The following is a 15,270-nucleotide window of genomic DNA, read 5'->3' as shown; positions in this document are numbered from 1 at the left end:
TTGATTTCTTCATCAAGAAACTAGTTTTTTGGTGATTTTTTCGGCGACAATGCCAATTTTGACGATTTTTTTAGTACCGGTAGCAACTTTAACGAATTTTTCGACACCGGCAGCTATTCTAGCGCCGGCAGCAAACTCCAGCAACTTTTTAGCACCAATACCATTTTGGACCCTGTGTTTTGCAAAAGTTACAGATTGGACCCTGTGTTTTGTTAAATGACAAAATGGACCCTGTATTTTCTAAAATAGTAAAAATAGGACCCTGAGCTTAATTTTTGATAGTTTTTTTTTTTAATACAACCAACTTGAAGACAATGCTTAATACGGACAGATACAAAAAATATAAACAGTTTTGTCATAGCACTTTTAGATCGGATTATAATTAAACTTTATTTTGACAAAAAATCAATTCAAGGTCCTATTTGTACTATTTTAAAAAATACAGGGTCTATTTTGTCATTTAACAAAACACAGGGTCCAATTGGTAACTTTTGTAAAACAGAGGGTCCAAAATGGTATTTACCCAAAAAAAATTAAGATGAATACACTTTTTTTTTAAAAAAAAAAAAACACCTTCAGTAGCATTCTACTCAAAGAGAGAAAGAAAAAACAACTTAAATAGAATTTAAAAGACTATAACTTGAGCATTAGTATGTGAAACATTTAATTAGAAAGAAGTTACTCAAAAGTTTAGAAGGCTTTTTGTTTTGTCTATTACACCAAATACACATGATTACATTTATGCAATTAATAATGAACAATATTATGAAGAAAAAAAATGACACATGAAAATGAGTTTATTATTTCTATTTGTTAGCAGGGTTAAAAATGAGTTTGAAAGATATTTTTGGTCTTTTAGCATCAATTTGAAGCTTCTCTTGTACACATCTTAACTTAGTTTAGCCTCTCATTAATAAAGTGAAGTATCTTTGTATATAATGAGAAACAGAGACGAGAGAAATAAGCAAGAAATAGAAATAATTTTTTTTTTATTATGCTTAACTAAAGATGTTTTGGTACCGTATGCCTTAATATAGACAGCAAATAAAGACCACGATTAGTCAGATAAAACTAACTAAAGTTCTAACAACCTAATCCTAATGAGTACCTCAACTAACTTAATCAAATATGACTAATTTAATTAAAGTTAATTCTAATATGTGTAGAAAATAATTACTATTTATTTCTATTAATTAATTTAATTAATTAAAATAATAGAAATTTGTACATTTCATTTTTTTTTTCGTTATAATGATTCTCATCAATAGAGATAAGAAATTTAAATTGAAATTTTTTTTCACATGTAGGATGTTCTTGCTATGAAAATTCAAAGAAAAATAAACATAATATAAAATTGTTGTCCGAATACTTCTTTCATCCATTAAGTATTTTATTCATTTTATTAGTTAATTCAATATAATATTTTAATAATATTAATATAATTCATAATTTACAGTAATCAAATATCTATATAATTTTTTAATATTTTAAATTTATATTTATTTATATGATTTTTCAATTAGTATAAAAATATAAATCAATTAAAAAAGTTATAAAATTTGACAACATCGCGCAAAGCGCGGCTTAATTCCCTAGTCATAAATAAGACGAGACCGCGCGCTCTGCTATTCAGAATACGAGAAAGAACACCATCCTTCACGTATAGTTATATATATATATTTAATACTGCTATACATAGTACTGAAAAACATCGAATTAATAAAGAACAAGAAGGAGGGAGAGAGAGAGAGAGGCATGGCGGGAAACTCATGTTAGAATTTGAGGAATAAGATGAATGAGGTTCCATCCCAAAACCAATTGGCCATGGGAGGAGTAGCTCATTCATCTTATATATGACAATTTATTTCCACACATTAGCAATGTGGGACTAACTCTTAATATACCCTCCTCACGTTTGGGTCTGGAAAGTGTGAGTATAACGAACGACTTTTAAGAGACCACAGGACCAAACGTGACATTTGAAAGAATCCCACAAGGCCAAATATCGGAAAATTTGTGGGTGTACACGTCGGGAAATTTGTGGATTTTGAAACAGGCACTACAAGAAAAAACATTTACGATAACACTGGAAAAATGTAATTAAATGTATTTTATAACATTTTAGCAACTGTTAAGACAGCCCATGTAATTAAAAATATTGACATTTAATTACATTTTTTACATGTTATTAAATAGCATATTATAACATTATTTTGGTGTTATATATTATAAATAGTTAACATTAATTTAGTGTTATGCTTCATTATGTTACATTTATTAATAACATTTTCAAAATGTAATCGTATATGTTTTAATTACAATATTATTATGTTATGTATGAAGATATATTACATTTTTATGTTGTTATAAATTTTTAATAATAACTATTTTTTAATGTTATCATTTCTCTTATATTATATTCATTTAATAACATTTTTAAAATGTGATCATATAATTTTTAATTACATTATTATTATGTTACATATTAAAAATGTTACATTTTAATATTGCTAATTTCTCAATAATAACACTTTGTCCAAATAATGAAATAACAATCTAATATATTTTGTATATTATCAAAATATCCAATACATGTATTCCAAGTAAACAATAACATGATCAAAGCTCATTTAATTTCTAATGAGTCAGAAATCTATTTGTAACATTTAACATTTATGGTTGATATACATAATATTATATGAGTCTGAAATGCGCATTTGCAGGTGCAGCCAAGTCTTTGCGGCAAAACCAAGTGACATAACCCTCTCGGCAAGCAACAAATTTAGGATTGACCTTGTATGAAACAATGGAAGAATCCCTGTGGTGAACCTGACGATCGCCCTGCAATCACTTATCGATGTGAAAAATAAGCTTAAATTGGGACAAACAAAACACTGAGATGTTAAAAATGGTTAAGAGTTTTTTCTTACCCCTTCAGCTGACACATAAAATTGCTCTGTCACATGCACCATCTTTGCTCAACTCCTCTTCTAGACCCTGTCATTAATATTATTACATAGATCAATATTTTGTTGGATGTATGTGATGTTATGTAATGAGATTTGGTTTATGACTTTTCTCCAATTGGCTCACAATAGAACTTTCCCTGATTTCATTCACTACTCTTTCAGCTTTTCTTCTTTTCTTTTCTCGCCTATTAGAATATTAATATATTTATATATATATATATATATACATACATATATATATATATACTTATGAATCAAAATCAACTTTAGACTCATCAAATAATGCAAGCTCTTAAGGGAAGAACTTATAAAAACAAAACAACCAGTTCAAATAACACCAAGCCCAAGAAAAGTTATCTCAAATGGTGTATCTAAATAGCCATTGTTATAATTTCTTAATCCTAAAATTTTGTAGTATTTCAGGTATGCATTATAGCTAGACATTAAACTAATTCAATTTATATATATATATTTAACATTAACCTCGTCCAAGAACAGAAACAACATTATTTCACAGACCACTCCCAAATCACTTACGATCACTTCAAAAATGAAAACCCTTAAAATATTAGAACATTATAATCTACTCAACAATAAAAATAAAAAAGAACAAATTGCCTTCAATACCTAAAGAAATTATTCTATTCATTCTCCAAACAAACCAAAGAGAAAGCAATAACAGGTGTTAGGAAGGTATACCTAGAATGGAAGGTTCGAGATCATGAGTTTAAGTCTAGTAATAATAACCTTGGTTTCTGTGGTAGTAATAGTAATAATGTTCTTGATCATGAGTATTATGTGTTAACGTGAAAGGCCAACTCTCATCCATCATTGTATGAAAAGCATCGTATCTGTCTCTGATTAAACCAACAGCTGCCATATCTTCAGCAACCTGAAATGTTAATGCCACACGTGAGTAGAATGAAATGTGAAGCACCAATGGCTGCCACCATCATGACAGCCAAAATGCATACTTATCAACTGTTTAATTTTTATGAGAGGCACAAAGACAACAAAACAAACCACCACCATGGTGGTATCAGTGTAAGTTACAACAAAACACACACCGTCTCCAATGAGCCAAGTTGCAACACCCCATCGTGACAGTACAAGCAAGACTCGTCTCGCATCGAAAAAAAATAATATTTGAGTAAATAAGTATACATGTCTACTTTAAATAAGAATACAAAACTTATAAAAGAGCCACAGACATGATCTATTACAATCACTTTACCTTGACACCCAATGAAATCTAGAGAAGCCATTCCTCTGTCCACTGTCAATTGAAAGAATTGCATTTATTAGATACAAATTTCAGTACTTGAAGAACAAACTTGAACAGTTTGTAATTAATTATCATGATTAAAATCTTACTTCAGGAAGCAACTTGCTGTAGACATATCCGGTGGATAAATTGTTGAGGAAAACCCAAGCATGGCTCCCTGTGTACGCCACCTCACCAACCAACCTGATAATTATTTAAAAGTTCATGGTCAACCACTTCTTATAGTTCAAAGAAATATAAGAATCTAATTAGTTGACTCACTGTTTAACAGTGTAGCTGCAGATTATCTACAAATCAGAGAGCTATGTTTTTTCACATTTTTAATTGGTGAAAACATTATCTAAACAAATCCCAAAATTTCCTGGGAATAAGGTATGTGAAAAGCCAAAGATTAAAAGCTCTACACTTCGCCTAAGGCATACTGAAGACATGATAAATTAGCCACTGCAAGTTCGATTGGACATCCCCTGGATCCAATATCACGCATGGTTATTTCAAAGCCTGAAAATGATAATGCCTTTGTTCCATTGAAATAACTGTCATCTGACTTCCTTTCTGCTGGTTTTGTAATATCACAATACCCATCCTCCCAAGTCAAAATTCTAAAGATTAAAACATCATTATACTTTTAATTCAATGGTTGAGAAAAGGAGAAACAATTCATGCTAAACTAATTTATGTCAACCAATATTTCTTTTTCTTTAAAAAAAAAAAATCCGTATGCTTAATGAAAGACATTAAAGACCATAGCAGAGTTCAAGTATGATACCTCCTCTTCTATATCATCATCATCAATTCTAACATTCCCTAATTTCCTAGCAGCACTACTTCTGATTTTAGTCTTATTGGAATCCCCAATCTGTTCAGATATCACAACTTCATAATCCACATTCAAAATTAGAAAAGGAGTTGAAATAGAAAGTTCACCTCATTTCGTAGTCGCCTCTGCCTTCTTCATTACGCCAAGCCATTCCGAGAGAGTCTCGTTCGATCTTTGCGAGAGTATGGTTCCATCGTCATTCTTCACCGCATCCTCATCAATCTTCTCTTCCTCAGAATTAGAAAATTCCACTGTGTTGATCTCAAAGATCGCTGCCATAGATATCGTCTTTCTCAACAGTCTTCGACGACGGTCCCCTCTGTTTTTGAATCGCTGCATTCGTTCCATTTTTTTCGACCTTTGAGTCTTCCCGCCATAGCAACAGAAGTAATTTGAAAAATCTCCAAAACCCTAGCAGAGCACTATTCTGTACTTAGTCTTTTTTCTTTTTGAAATTTAACTCCCCAATGTTTAGAAATTTTATACTTTAAAATATATATTTATGTCTAAAGAAACTCAACGGGGTTATTGATTTAATTAATATAAGATGATAACGTTTTTTTAAAAATGTTATCCGTAAATGTAATTAAATGCTGGAATTCTTGTAGTGAGGTCAAAGACCCAACACTGGAAACTGGCACATTGGTCGAAAGTATGTGTTTGGACCGGCGACACTTTGACTCACAATGGATCACAAACGGCTTTCTGGACCGGTGGCAATTTGGGCTCACAACAGATCACAAGTGGCTCTGATACCATGGTAGAATTTGAGGAATAAGATGAATGATCAGGTTCCATCCCAAAACCAATTGGCCATGGGAGGAGTAGCTCATTCATCTTATATATGACAATTTATTTCCACACATTAACAATGTGGGACTAACTTTTAATAACTCAGAAACGAGGGAGGCATTGATAGAGGTGGAAGAAGGTGAAGTCATTAATAGAGGAAAATGGTGGGACAGAGTGTTAGATGCAGAAGAGGCCAAACAACAGGTTCTGTTTTCTCTTCCCATGATACTCACCAACGGTTTCTACTATTTAATTCCTCTTATTTCGGTCATGTTCGCTGGCCACCTTGGTCACCTCCACCTCGGGAGCTACTCTCGCTAATTCATGGGCCACCGTCTCCGGTTATGCTTTCATGGTACACCTCTCTCTATATATATATTAAATATTAATTATATCGATCAACTTTGTGTTGTGTGTGTTTTAAAATTTGCTGGATCAAAATCTAATCTTTGTTAATTTTTTTACATGTAAATTATGATTAACAATTGTCCTTTTTCTTAAATTTATATGATATAAATTAGATGCTTAAATACTAATTTTTACCAGCTATAATAATTTGTTGCTAGGGTTTCTAAGTTCTTAAATCCTTAGTTGTCTTTTTTCTCCGACCAACCCCGCTGGCCCACTTTGGGTTTAGGCGTGGCTTGATCGGGATTTGTCGTTTTGCTACTGCAATTAGGTTTTTGCTGACATAGTTTTGAGTTTTTTGTTTAGGTTACTTCGATTAGTCTCTTCTCTGTAACATGATTTTGTTTTTTGTATCATTGTTTTCTTTTCATCTTTATTCTTCGATGGTTTATTATCAAATGGATGTTAGTAAGTAGTATAATACGGTTATATTATCTTCTAAGCAGTGAATATATGTCTTCTTAATAAGGTTAATTAAGGTAATACAATCATTTTCATCTGTTATTATTTTAATTTCATTTGTCAAATGATTCAAGAATGAGGTGACAATTGATTGCTTATTTTTCTAACTATAATCATGGTCATCTTTCCAATCGAGAGATGTTCCAATTGAGTTGCAACTTATTATATTAGTTTATTGCTATTAATAAAATTTGCTTGATTTCTTAAAAAAAAAAAAACTAATTATTTCTTTTTTGGAAAAAAAAAATCTCTCAATTAAAAATTAATAAGACTATTTATTGCAACAATACTCACATAAGTAAGGTGGAACCCAATGTAGTTACAACTGAATACTAACTAAATTGTACTTATATTTCTATTTAGTGATAATAAAATTTAGAAATAACAATGAAGCAAAGCTGAAAATTAAAATAGGCAAATAAAAGAATTTAAATAATGGATGCGAAATTAGGAATATGATTTCAATTGATGCAATTACCCAATTGTTTTAACCATTTTCTTCTATGTGATGACAAATTACAAATTCACCTACACTCTTTTTAGATCATAAAAATCTTAAATTGCATGTCAACTATTGCATCTCTGAAATAGTACAATTTATAAATTCGCATTAAACAATAATCTAAAAGTCGCATAAACTATATGTAAATACTTTCATTTCATATTACAACTTATGTTCATTAATTAAAAGCATTCCTTATATTCACTTTTTCAAATTTTATTAGGATCATTAATCATGCATAAGTTGATCAGTTTTAAACATGTATTAAATACAAAGATAAACAAATCACAAATCACAATAACAAGGAAGAAAAAACAATTAAATTGTACTTAACCATCATATAATTTCAGTCAATATTTATTAAATTCCTAAATAGAAAGATTAACTCATAATCTCAGAATACATATAATCAAATTAAACATAGATATTAATACAAAAAATAAAGAGAATGAGAATGATGAAAAAAATCCAAACTTTGCACAACGAGGACACCACAGTGCACGGAGACGGAGCCTTCTGTAAAATTCTATCATGGTGCTTTGAGGCGCTATTTTCGCGATGCTAGTGTTGGGCACTGCAGAGCTTGGCACGTGAAATGACATTTCAATTTCAATTTCACATCGTATTTTTGATATTTGATCAATTTGCACATTCTAAGTGTCGAAACTTGAAAAAAAAAACAAGTGTAAATTTATTCCAAAAACAATCATTTAAAAAGAAAATAGCTATTATAAATACTTCGAAAATTGGACTAAAAATAGCCTAACAGTATTACAAAAATTTTAGATTTATTTTCTAATTATATCAAAATAATAATAATAAATTAAAATTTAAAAAAAAAAATATCTAATCTAATTAGATTAGTATGTAGAGAATCTCAATGATATAAGGCTCAATGTAAATAACTTGTTTCTTAAAAATAATAAACTACTTACTAGTTACTAACATATGTTAAAGATGGATAATTTTTACAAAATTTATGAGAGAAAAAAAGTGGGTCACATAATATGATAGATATCTTTAAGAGAAATAATGGGGAGCCAAGGACACCCATGCTCCTTAGCACTTAAAGACGGAGGCAACTTTTGAATATTGGAAGGCCAAAGTGCAACAAAAAAAAAAGGGATCCAAATATAAATTTTTAAAGAAAAAATTAATAAAATTATAACAGATATACTATAATTTTTTTATTAATAAAAAATTTGGAAGGGGCTAAGGCTCCCCTCCATTGTTATAGATTCGTCTCCATTAGTACTTTTATGAGGTGTCATATTATTATTGTTGTAATTTAAAATTAAGTAAATTTAATTTTATTTTAATTACGATTATAGAAATTACTGCTTATTTATAAAGTGTCATCTCTTAGTGTCTAATAGTAATGTTATATTTTTATTGTAGTCTTGAGAAAATGTTAAGATTCTATCAAATAAAAGTTGTTTTTTTTCAGATGCCTCTTGAAGGTAGTCTTAAGTTGTTTTGTCTAAATTTTCGAGATAATTTAATCTTATATAAGTCGTTATGTAGTGACTCATATTCTGACTTTGTATATTTTTAGCTACACAATTAGCTTGTGAACAAGAAGTTTCTCTGCGTCGACGATTATTACAGTGTGATTCTGATCCGTCTATCAAAAAAAAAAGTTGTTTCTAGGAGATAAGTATGTCTGAAAATGTGCATGTCTAAGTATTATTTGTGAATTAGTTTTGGAATATCTTACTCTATTCTTACAAGAAGAGTGTCTGAAATGTAATTTGTGGTATTGATTATTGGTTCTAATTCAGTTCCGCTAGAATTTGACGATACATTTTATATATTTTTTTGGCGTCATATGTTGGATTAAAAATCCTATGTGGGCACATATGTATAATGTATATGCTATTATAAAGTGTGATACAAAATTAAGTGACCAATTATGTTATGGGTATCAAAAGGGCATTAAATTGTCATGGAAATAATGTGTAGATACCATAAGTTAATTTATAATTTGTTGAGGGGCCAAATTATAAATACCCAAAACTCATTCTAAGATGAGTCCATAAATAGGTAGTGGTCCCCAAGAAACACTAGGGTTTTCTGTATTCTCTCCTTCCCCATCAGAGAAAATACTCTTGAAAATAGTGTATTCTTGGAAGATCAAAACCTTCTCTGCAATCTCCAACAATGGCTTCAGGTTAGTGCTTCCGCTGATCTTTTATCATCATCTTCTTCTTTAATTTAGCAAAGGCTTTATAGATTTATGATTTAGGGTTTTCTATATTAAAGCACTTTAGGAATTTGTTTAGATCTGTGATTTATATATTTCTTTAAGTGTTTTATAACCCTAACAAGTGGTACCAGAGCCTCATTTGTTGAATTAATTGAAGCTCTGATGATTTTGTTTATGAAATTTGGGGATTTTAAAAATTAGGGTTCATATATATATATATATATGATCTGATATATGATATATATTTATGTATGATGTTTGTATATGTTGTTTATAAAAGCAATTTATTTTGACAAAGCATGCATCACTATTATGGTTTCTGTCGTTGATGTTTGTATTGTGCGGTGGCGGCTTTCTCTAATCACAGATTTATGAATTTATATATTTATGAATTCATAGATCTTGTATAAAGTCCCAACCCAGCCGAATAAATATATATATATATATATATATATTTGGCTATTTTGGTTAGTGCTCTATGTTTTCATAGGTGTCTGCCTATATATATATATATATATATATATTTATATAAAAGACAATTAAATTTTCATGATGTAATTCTTTCACGATTGTTAAATATATATAAATATATATATATATAATCTGTAATGTGGTTTTTTTTTTTTTTTTTCTTTTTTTTTTTTGCAAAACTTCAGGTTATATACATTATATATAATTTTTGTTTTATACGCTAAATGTTATATACATTATAAGATTTCAGTTGGGTTTACTCTTATATATGCCACGGTAAAGTTATTTTAATTAAGATATTTTGGAAACAATTAAATTTAAATTTTGGTGTTGGTTTATGACTAATATTTTGAGTAAATTAATTGAAACAATATGTCGCCAAAGTGACCTCTTTTGTGTAGATTAATTTATTTAAATATTAGGATGGTTGTATGTTTGTAATTGATGCTTATATTGACTAGCCCAAAGGTAAGTGAATATTTTGCTAGATTTCAAACATACCTGTGGCAATAAATGTGTGACAATTATAAGGTATTTTGTGTGAGCAATACGTTAGTCCAAAGATTGACCTATTGTTTGACACAGTTTTATTGTCTATATTTGATTGCTACACCAAGAGTACCGCTTACAGTTAATATTACTGTCCAAAGACTTGATATTAATGTGTGTTTGGTATCTTGAGATGGGATTAACCAATTTTTGAATTTATTGTTTAATTATGCATATTGATGTGAGCTTGTTTTATTTGTTCTATATTCAGCTAGTTCATCTTCTGCTGCCTCAATATCTGCTAACATTAATTCTATTCCTATGCTTAATGGGACCAATTTCAAGGATTGGAAAAGGAACCTACTTATAGTTCTGGGATGTATGGATTTGGACCATGCACTAAGGAATGAACAACCTACACCTCTCACTAAGGAAAGTTCCCATGATGATAAAAGGGAATTTGAGAGGTGGGATCGTTCAAATCGCATGAGTCTAATGATTATGAAACACAGCATTCCAGAAGCCTTTTGGGGCACCGAATCCGAAGGGGTTACTATGGCTAAGAATTTCCTTGAACAAATTGAGGAACGTTTTGCTAAAAACGATAAGGTTGAAATGACAACACTTCTTGGTTCTTTAATGAACATGAAGTATAAGGGTCAAGGAAATGTAAGGGAGTACATTATGGAAATGCATCATATTGTCTCAAGATTAAGGACACTTAAGATTGAGCTTTCAGATGATGTACTTGTACTCATGGTTTTGTTAACGCTTCCTCCACAGTTTAACCAATTTAAAATTAGTTACAACTGTCAAAAAGAGAAATGGACTCTCAACGAGCTTATTTCTCATTGTGTGCAAGAGGAAGAAAGGTTGAAAAAGGACAAAACCGAAAGTGCTCATTTGACCACTACCCCTAAGGATAAGGGCAAGAAAAGGAAATTTGAGAATGAAGCTGCTAAGGGTCCAGTTCAAAAGAAACAACAACAAGATTCTAAGGGTTGTTTCTTTTGTGACCAACCTGGACATGTGAAGAAAGATTGTGCCAAATATCACGCATGGCGTGTAAAGAAAGGTAGTAATCTTGCTTTGGTCTGTTCTGAGGTTAATTTAGTTTCAGTACCTAGAAACACTTGGTGGATAGATTCGGTGCTACTACTCACATAAGTGTTTCTATGCGGGGGTTGCCCGAGCTACCGAAAGCCAAGTGATGGTGAAAGATACATCTTTGTGGGCGATGGTAAATCGGTGGAAGTGGAAGCAATTGGGCATTTCGCATTGTTATTAGGAACTGGTTCTTATTTGGATTTGAAAGACACTTTTGTTGTGCCGTCTTTTAGGCGGAATTTAGTTTCTGTTTCTTTGTTGGACAAATTTGGATATTGTTGTTCATTTGGAAACAATCAGTTTACCTTGTCTTTAAATTCGAATATTATTGGAACTGGTTATTTGAATACTTATGACAATCTTTATTTGTTAGAAACAATTGCATCCTATAATGAAACCTTGCATGTGGAATCACGAGGTACTAAACGCAAATTAAATAAAGAAAATTTAGCGTCATTATGGCATAAACGCTTAGGTCATATCTCAAGAGGTAGAATTGAGCGTCTTGTGTCTGATGACATTTTAGAGTCTCTTGACTTCACAGATTTCAATGTCTGTGTAGATTGTATCAAGGGAAAACAGACCAAAACTAAGAGATTAGGTGCCAATAGAGCTTCAGAAGTCTTAGAATTGATTCACACAGATATTTGTGGGCCATTCCCTACGGCATCTTGGAATGGTCAACAATATTTTATATCATTCATAGACGATTACTCACGTTATGGGTACCTATATCTCATTCATGAAAAATCTCGCCCGTGGACGTGTTCAAAGCTTACAAAGCCGAAGTTGAGAATCAACTCAACAAAAGGATTAAGAACGTCAAATCGATCGTGGTGGTGAGTACTACGGTAGATATGATGGCTCGTGTGAACAATGTCCAGACCATTTGCTAAATTCCTAGAGGAATGTGGTATTGTCCCACAATACACCATGCCAGGATCACCTAGCATGAATGGTGTTGCTGAGAGACGAAATAGGACTCTTAAGGATATGGTAAGGAGCATGATCGCTCATTCTACCTTACCTGAGTCCCTCTGGGGAGAAGCATTAAAGACAACAGCTTACATTCTGAATAGAGTACCAAGTAAAGCGGTTGCAAAACACCTTATGAGCTTTGGACAGTCGAAAGCCTAGTCTAAAGCATTTCCACATTTGGGGATGTCCAACAGGCAAGGCCTTATAGGCCACATGAAAATAAATTGGACTCCAAAACAGTTAGCAGCTACTTTATTGGTTATTCTGAGCGATCTAGGGGCTATAAGTTTTATGATCCCACTGTCAGAAATATATTTGAGACGGGAACTGCAACATTTTTTGAGGATGTTGAATTTGGGGGGAGAAATAAGGTTAGAGACATTGTTTTTGAGGAGGAATTGAATTCAAACTCAGTTCCTACTATCATTTTAGACAATGTTCAGGCTTCCACACCTCGTCATTGATCAAGAAATGAATCCGGAACCTCAACAAGACAATGTTGAACAACTCCCAAATCAAAATGAGGCTATTGTTCCAGAAGAACAAATTCAACACCCTCAAGAACAAGAGCCATTAAGGAGGTCCACAAGAGAGAGAAGAAATGCTATTTCAGATGACTATTTTGTATTTCTTCAAGAACATGAGGATGAAATTGGAATGATGGAAGATGATCCAATCAACTTGCATCAGGCCATGAAAAGTTCTAACTCTCAAAAGTGGATTGATGCCATGGATGAAGAGAATATGTCTATGCAAGACAATAAAGTTCGGGAAGTTGTCCCATTACCAAAAGGTGTAAAACCAATTGGTTGTAAGTGGATACTTAAAACCAAGAAGGATAAATATGGTAATGCGGCGAGATTTAAGGCTCGTCTTGTAGCAAAAGGCTATACTCAGAAACAAGGCATTGACTATTCATAGACTTTTTCTCCGGTTTCATCAAAAGACTCTTTTAGGATAATATTGGCACTTGATTCTCAATTTGACCTTGAGTTACATCAGATAAATGTTTAAACAGCGTTTCTCAATGGCGACATTGATGAGACAATTTATATGGAGCAACCAGAAAACTTTGTGGTTGGTGACCCAAAGAATATGGTTTGCAAATTAAAGAAATCCATCTATGGACTCAAGCAAGCTTCTCGTCAGTGGTATCACAAGTTTCATCAAGTAATTATCTCATTTGGTTTTGAGATGAATATTATTGATGATTGTGTATATCACAAGTTCAGTGGGAGTAAATACATATTTCTGGTTCTATATGTCGATGACATATTGCTTGCTACTAATGATATAGGCTTATTGCACGAAACCAAGAGATTTTTATCTAAGCAATTTGAGATGAAAGATCTTGGTGACGCCTCTTTTGTATTAGGAATTCAAATACGTCGAGATCGTTCTCGGGGTATTCTTGGATTATCACAAAAGAGCTATATCGATAAAGTACTCAAAAGATTTGGCATGCAAGATTGTAGACCAGGTGATACCCCTGTTGCTAAAGGAGACAAATTCAGTCTTAGACAATGCCCTAAAAGCAGCCTTGAAATTCAGGAAATGAAAAAGATTCCCTATGCATCAGTTATAGGGAGTCTAATGTATCTTCAGGTATGTACGCGTCCAGATATTGCGTACATTGTTGGGATGTTAGGCAGATATTTAAGCAACCCTGGTATGGACCATTGGATAGCAGCCAAGAGGGTTATGAGATATCTTCAGAGAACAAAAGATTACATGCTCACATACAGGAAATCAGATCATTTGGAGGTCGTAGGGTATTCTGATTCTGATTTCGCTGGATGCCAAGATAGCAGAAGGTCTACATCAGGCTACATTTTCTTGTTAGCTGGAGGAGCTATATCCTGGAAAAGTGTCAAACAGACACTTGTAGCTTCTTCCACTATGGCAAATTTGAATTCGTAGCATGTTATGAGGCATCAAATCGGGGAATATGGCCGAGAAACTTTGTCACTAGGCCGCGTATTTTGGAGAATGTTGAAAGACCACTTAAGATATTCTGTGACAATAAATCGGCGGTCGTATTCCAATAACAATAGGAGCTCATCCAAGTCAAAGCATATTGACATAAAGTTCCTAGTTGTGAAAGAAAGAGTGCAGAGTGGACAGATTTCCATAGAGCATATTGGGACAAACTCCATGATAGCGGATCCGCTCACAAAAGGATTACCACCCAAGGTCTTTCATGAGCACACTGCTCATATGGGTGTAGTATTACTTGAGGATATCATGATTTAGTGGGAGTTTGTATTTTCTTTGCTTTATGTTTGTTTAAGACATTTATGTATTTGGTTATTTTCTGATCAGAAATAAAGTTTTCAGTTTATTCACTTTGTTTTGTTATGTTTAAGTTTGACCTCACTTTGGTTTAAGGAGGACCAGTTGGAAATAGGCATGTTCGGTTCACATTGCATGTAATTTCCATGCTACACATCCATGATTGATCTATGTCATTTGGCTATATTTGTATATGTGACCATTGATGGGTTTAGTCATGATTGATATGACGAAAATCGCTTTGATCCTATATGGGTATAGTTGATGGACGAGATTGTTGTGAATACCTTTACATAATAGCAAATTTTGAGCTCATAAAGTTATACATTTATCAGGTAACATATGTTGCCCAAGTGGGAGATTGTTGGATTAAAAATCCTATGTGGGCACATATGTATAATGTATATGCTATTATAAAGTGTGATACAAAATTAAGTGACCAATTATGTTATGGGTATCAAAAGGGCATTAAATTGTCATGGAAATAAT

At 32.1% G+C, this 15,270-nt stretch overlaps 2 long non-coding RNA genes across 3 annotated transcripts; both read right to left on the bottom strand.

Moving 5' to 3' along the window:
- Positions 1-2,544: 2,544 nt before the first annotated feature.
- LOC133029264 (uncharacterized) lies at positions 2,545-3,037 on the bottom strand. Its single transcript, XR_009683415.1, has 2 exons — positions 2,931-3,037; positions 2,545-2,841 (listed from the first exon to the last, which is right to left on the bottom strand). It is a non-coding gene; the product is annotated as an uncharacterized LOC133029264 (long non-coding RNA).
- Positions 3,038-4,202: 1,165 nt separating this feature from the next.
- Positions 4,203-5,671, bottom strand: LOC133029259 (uncharacterized). Of its 2 annotated transcripts, none has more exons than XR_009683413.1 (3): positions 5,182-5,671; positions 4,344-4,437; positions 4,203-4,245 (listed from the first exon to the last, which is right to left on the bottom strand). It is a non-coding gene; the product is annotated as an uncharacterized LOC133029259 (long non-coding RNA). The 2 variants fall into 2 exon arrangements; XR_009683412.1 differs by lacking the exons at positions 4,203-4,245; positions 4,344-4,437 and adding exons at positions 4,500-4,856; positions 5,024-5,113.
- Between the last annotated feature and the right edge of the window lie 9,599 nt (positions 5,672-15,270).

This window comes from Cannabis sativa, chromosome 1 (assembly GCF_029168945.1).
Source record: "Cannabis sativa cultivar Pink pepper isolate KNU-18-1 chromosome 1, ASM2916894v1, whole genome shotgun sequence".
Lineage (NCBI taxonomy): Eukaryota > Viridiplantae > Streptophyta > Magnoliopsida > Rosales > Cannabaceae > Cannabis > Cannabis sativa.
The sequence above is the reverse complement of the archived record's forward strand: the minus strand, read 5'-3'. Positions and strand labels throughout refer to the sequence as shown.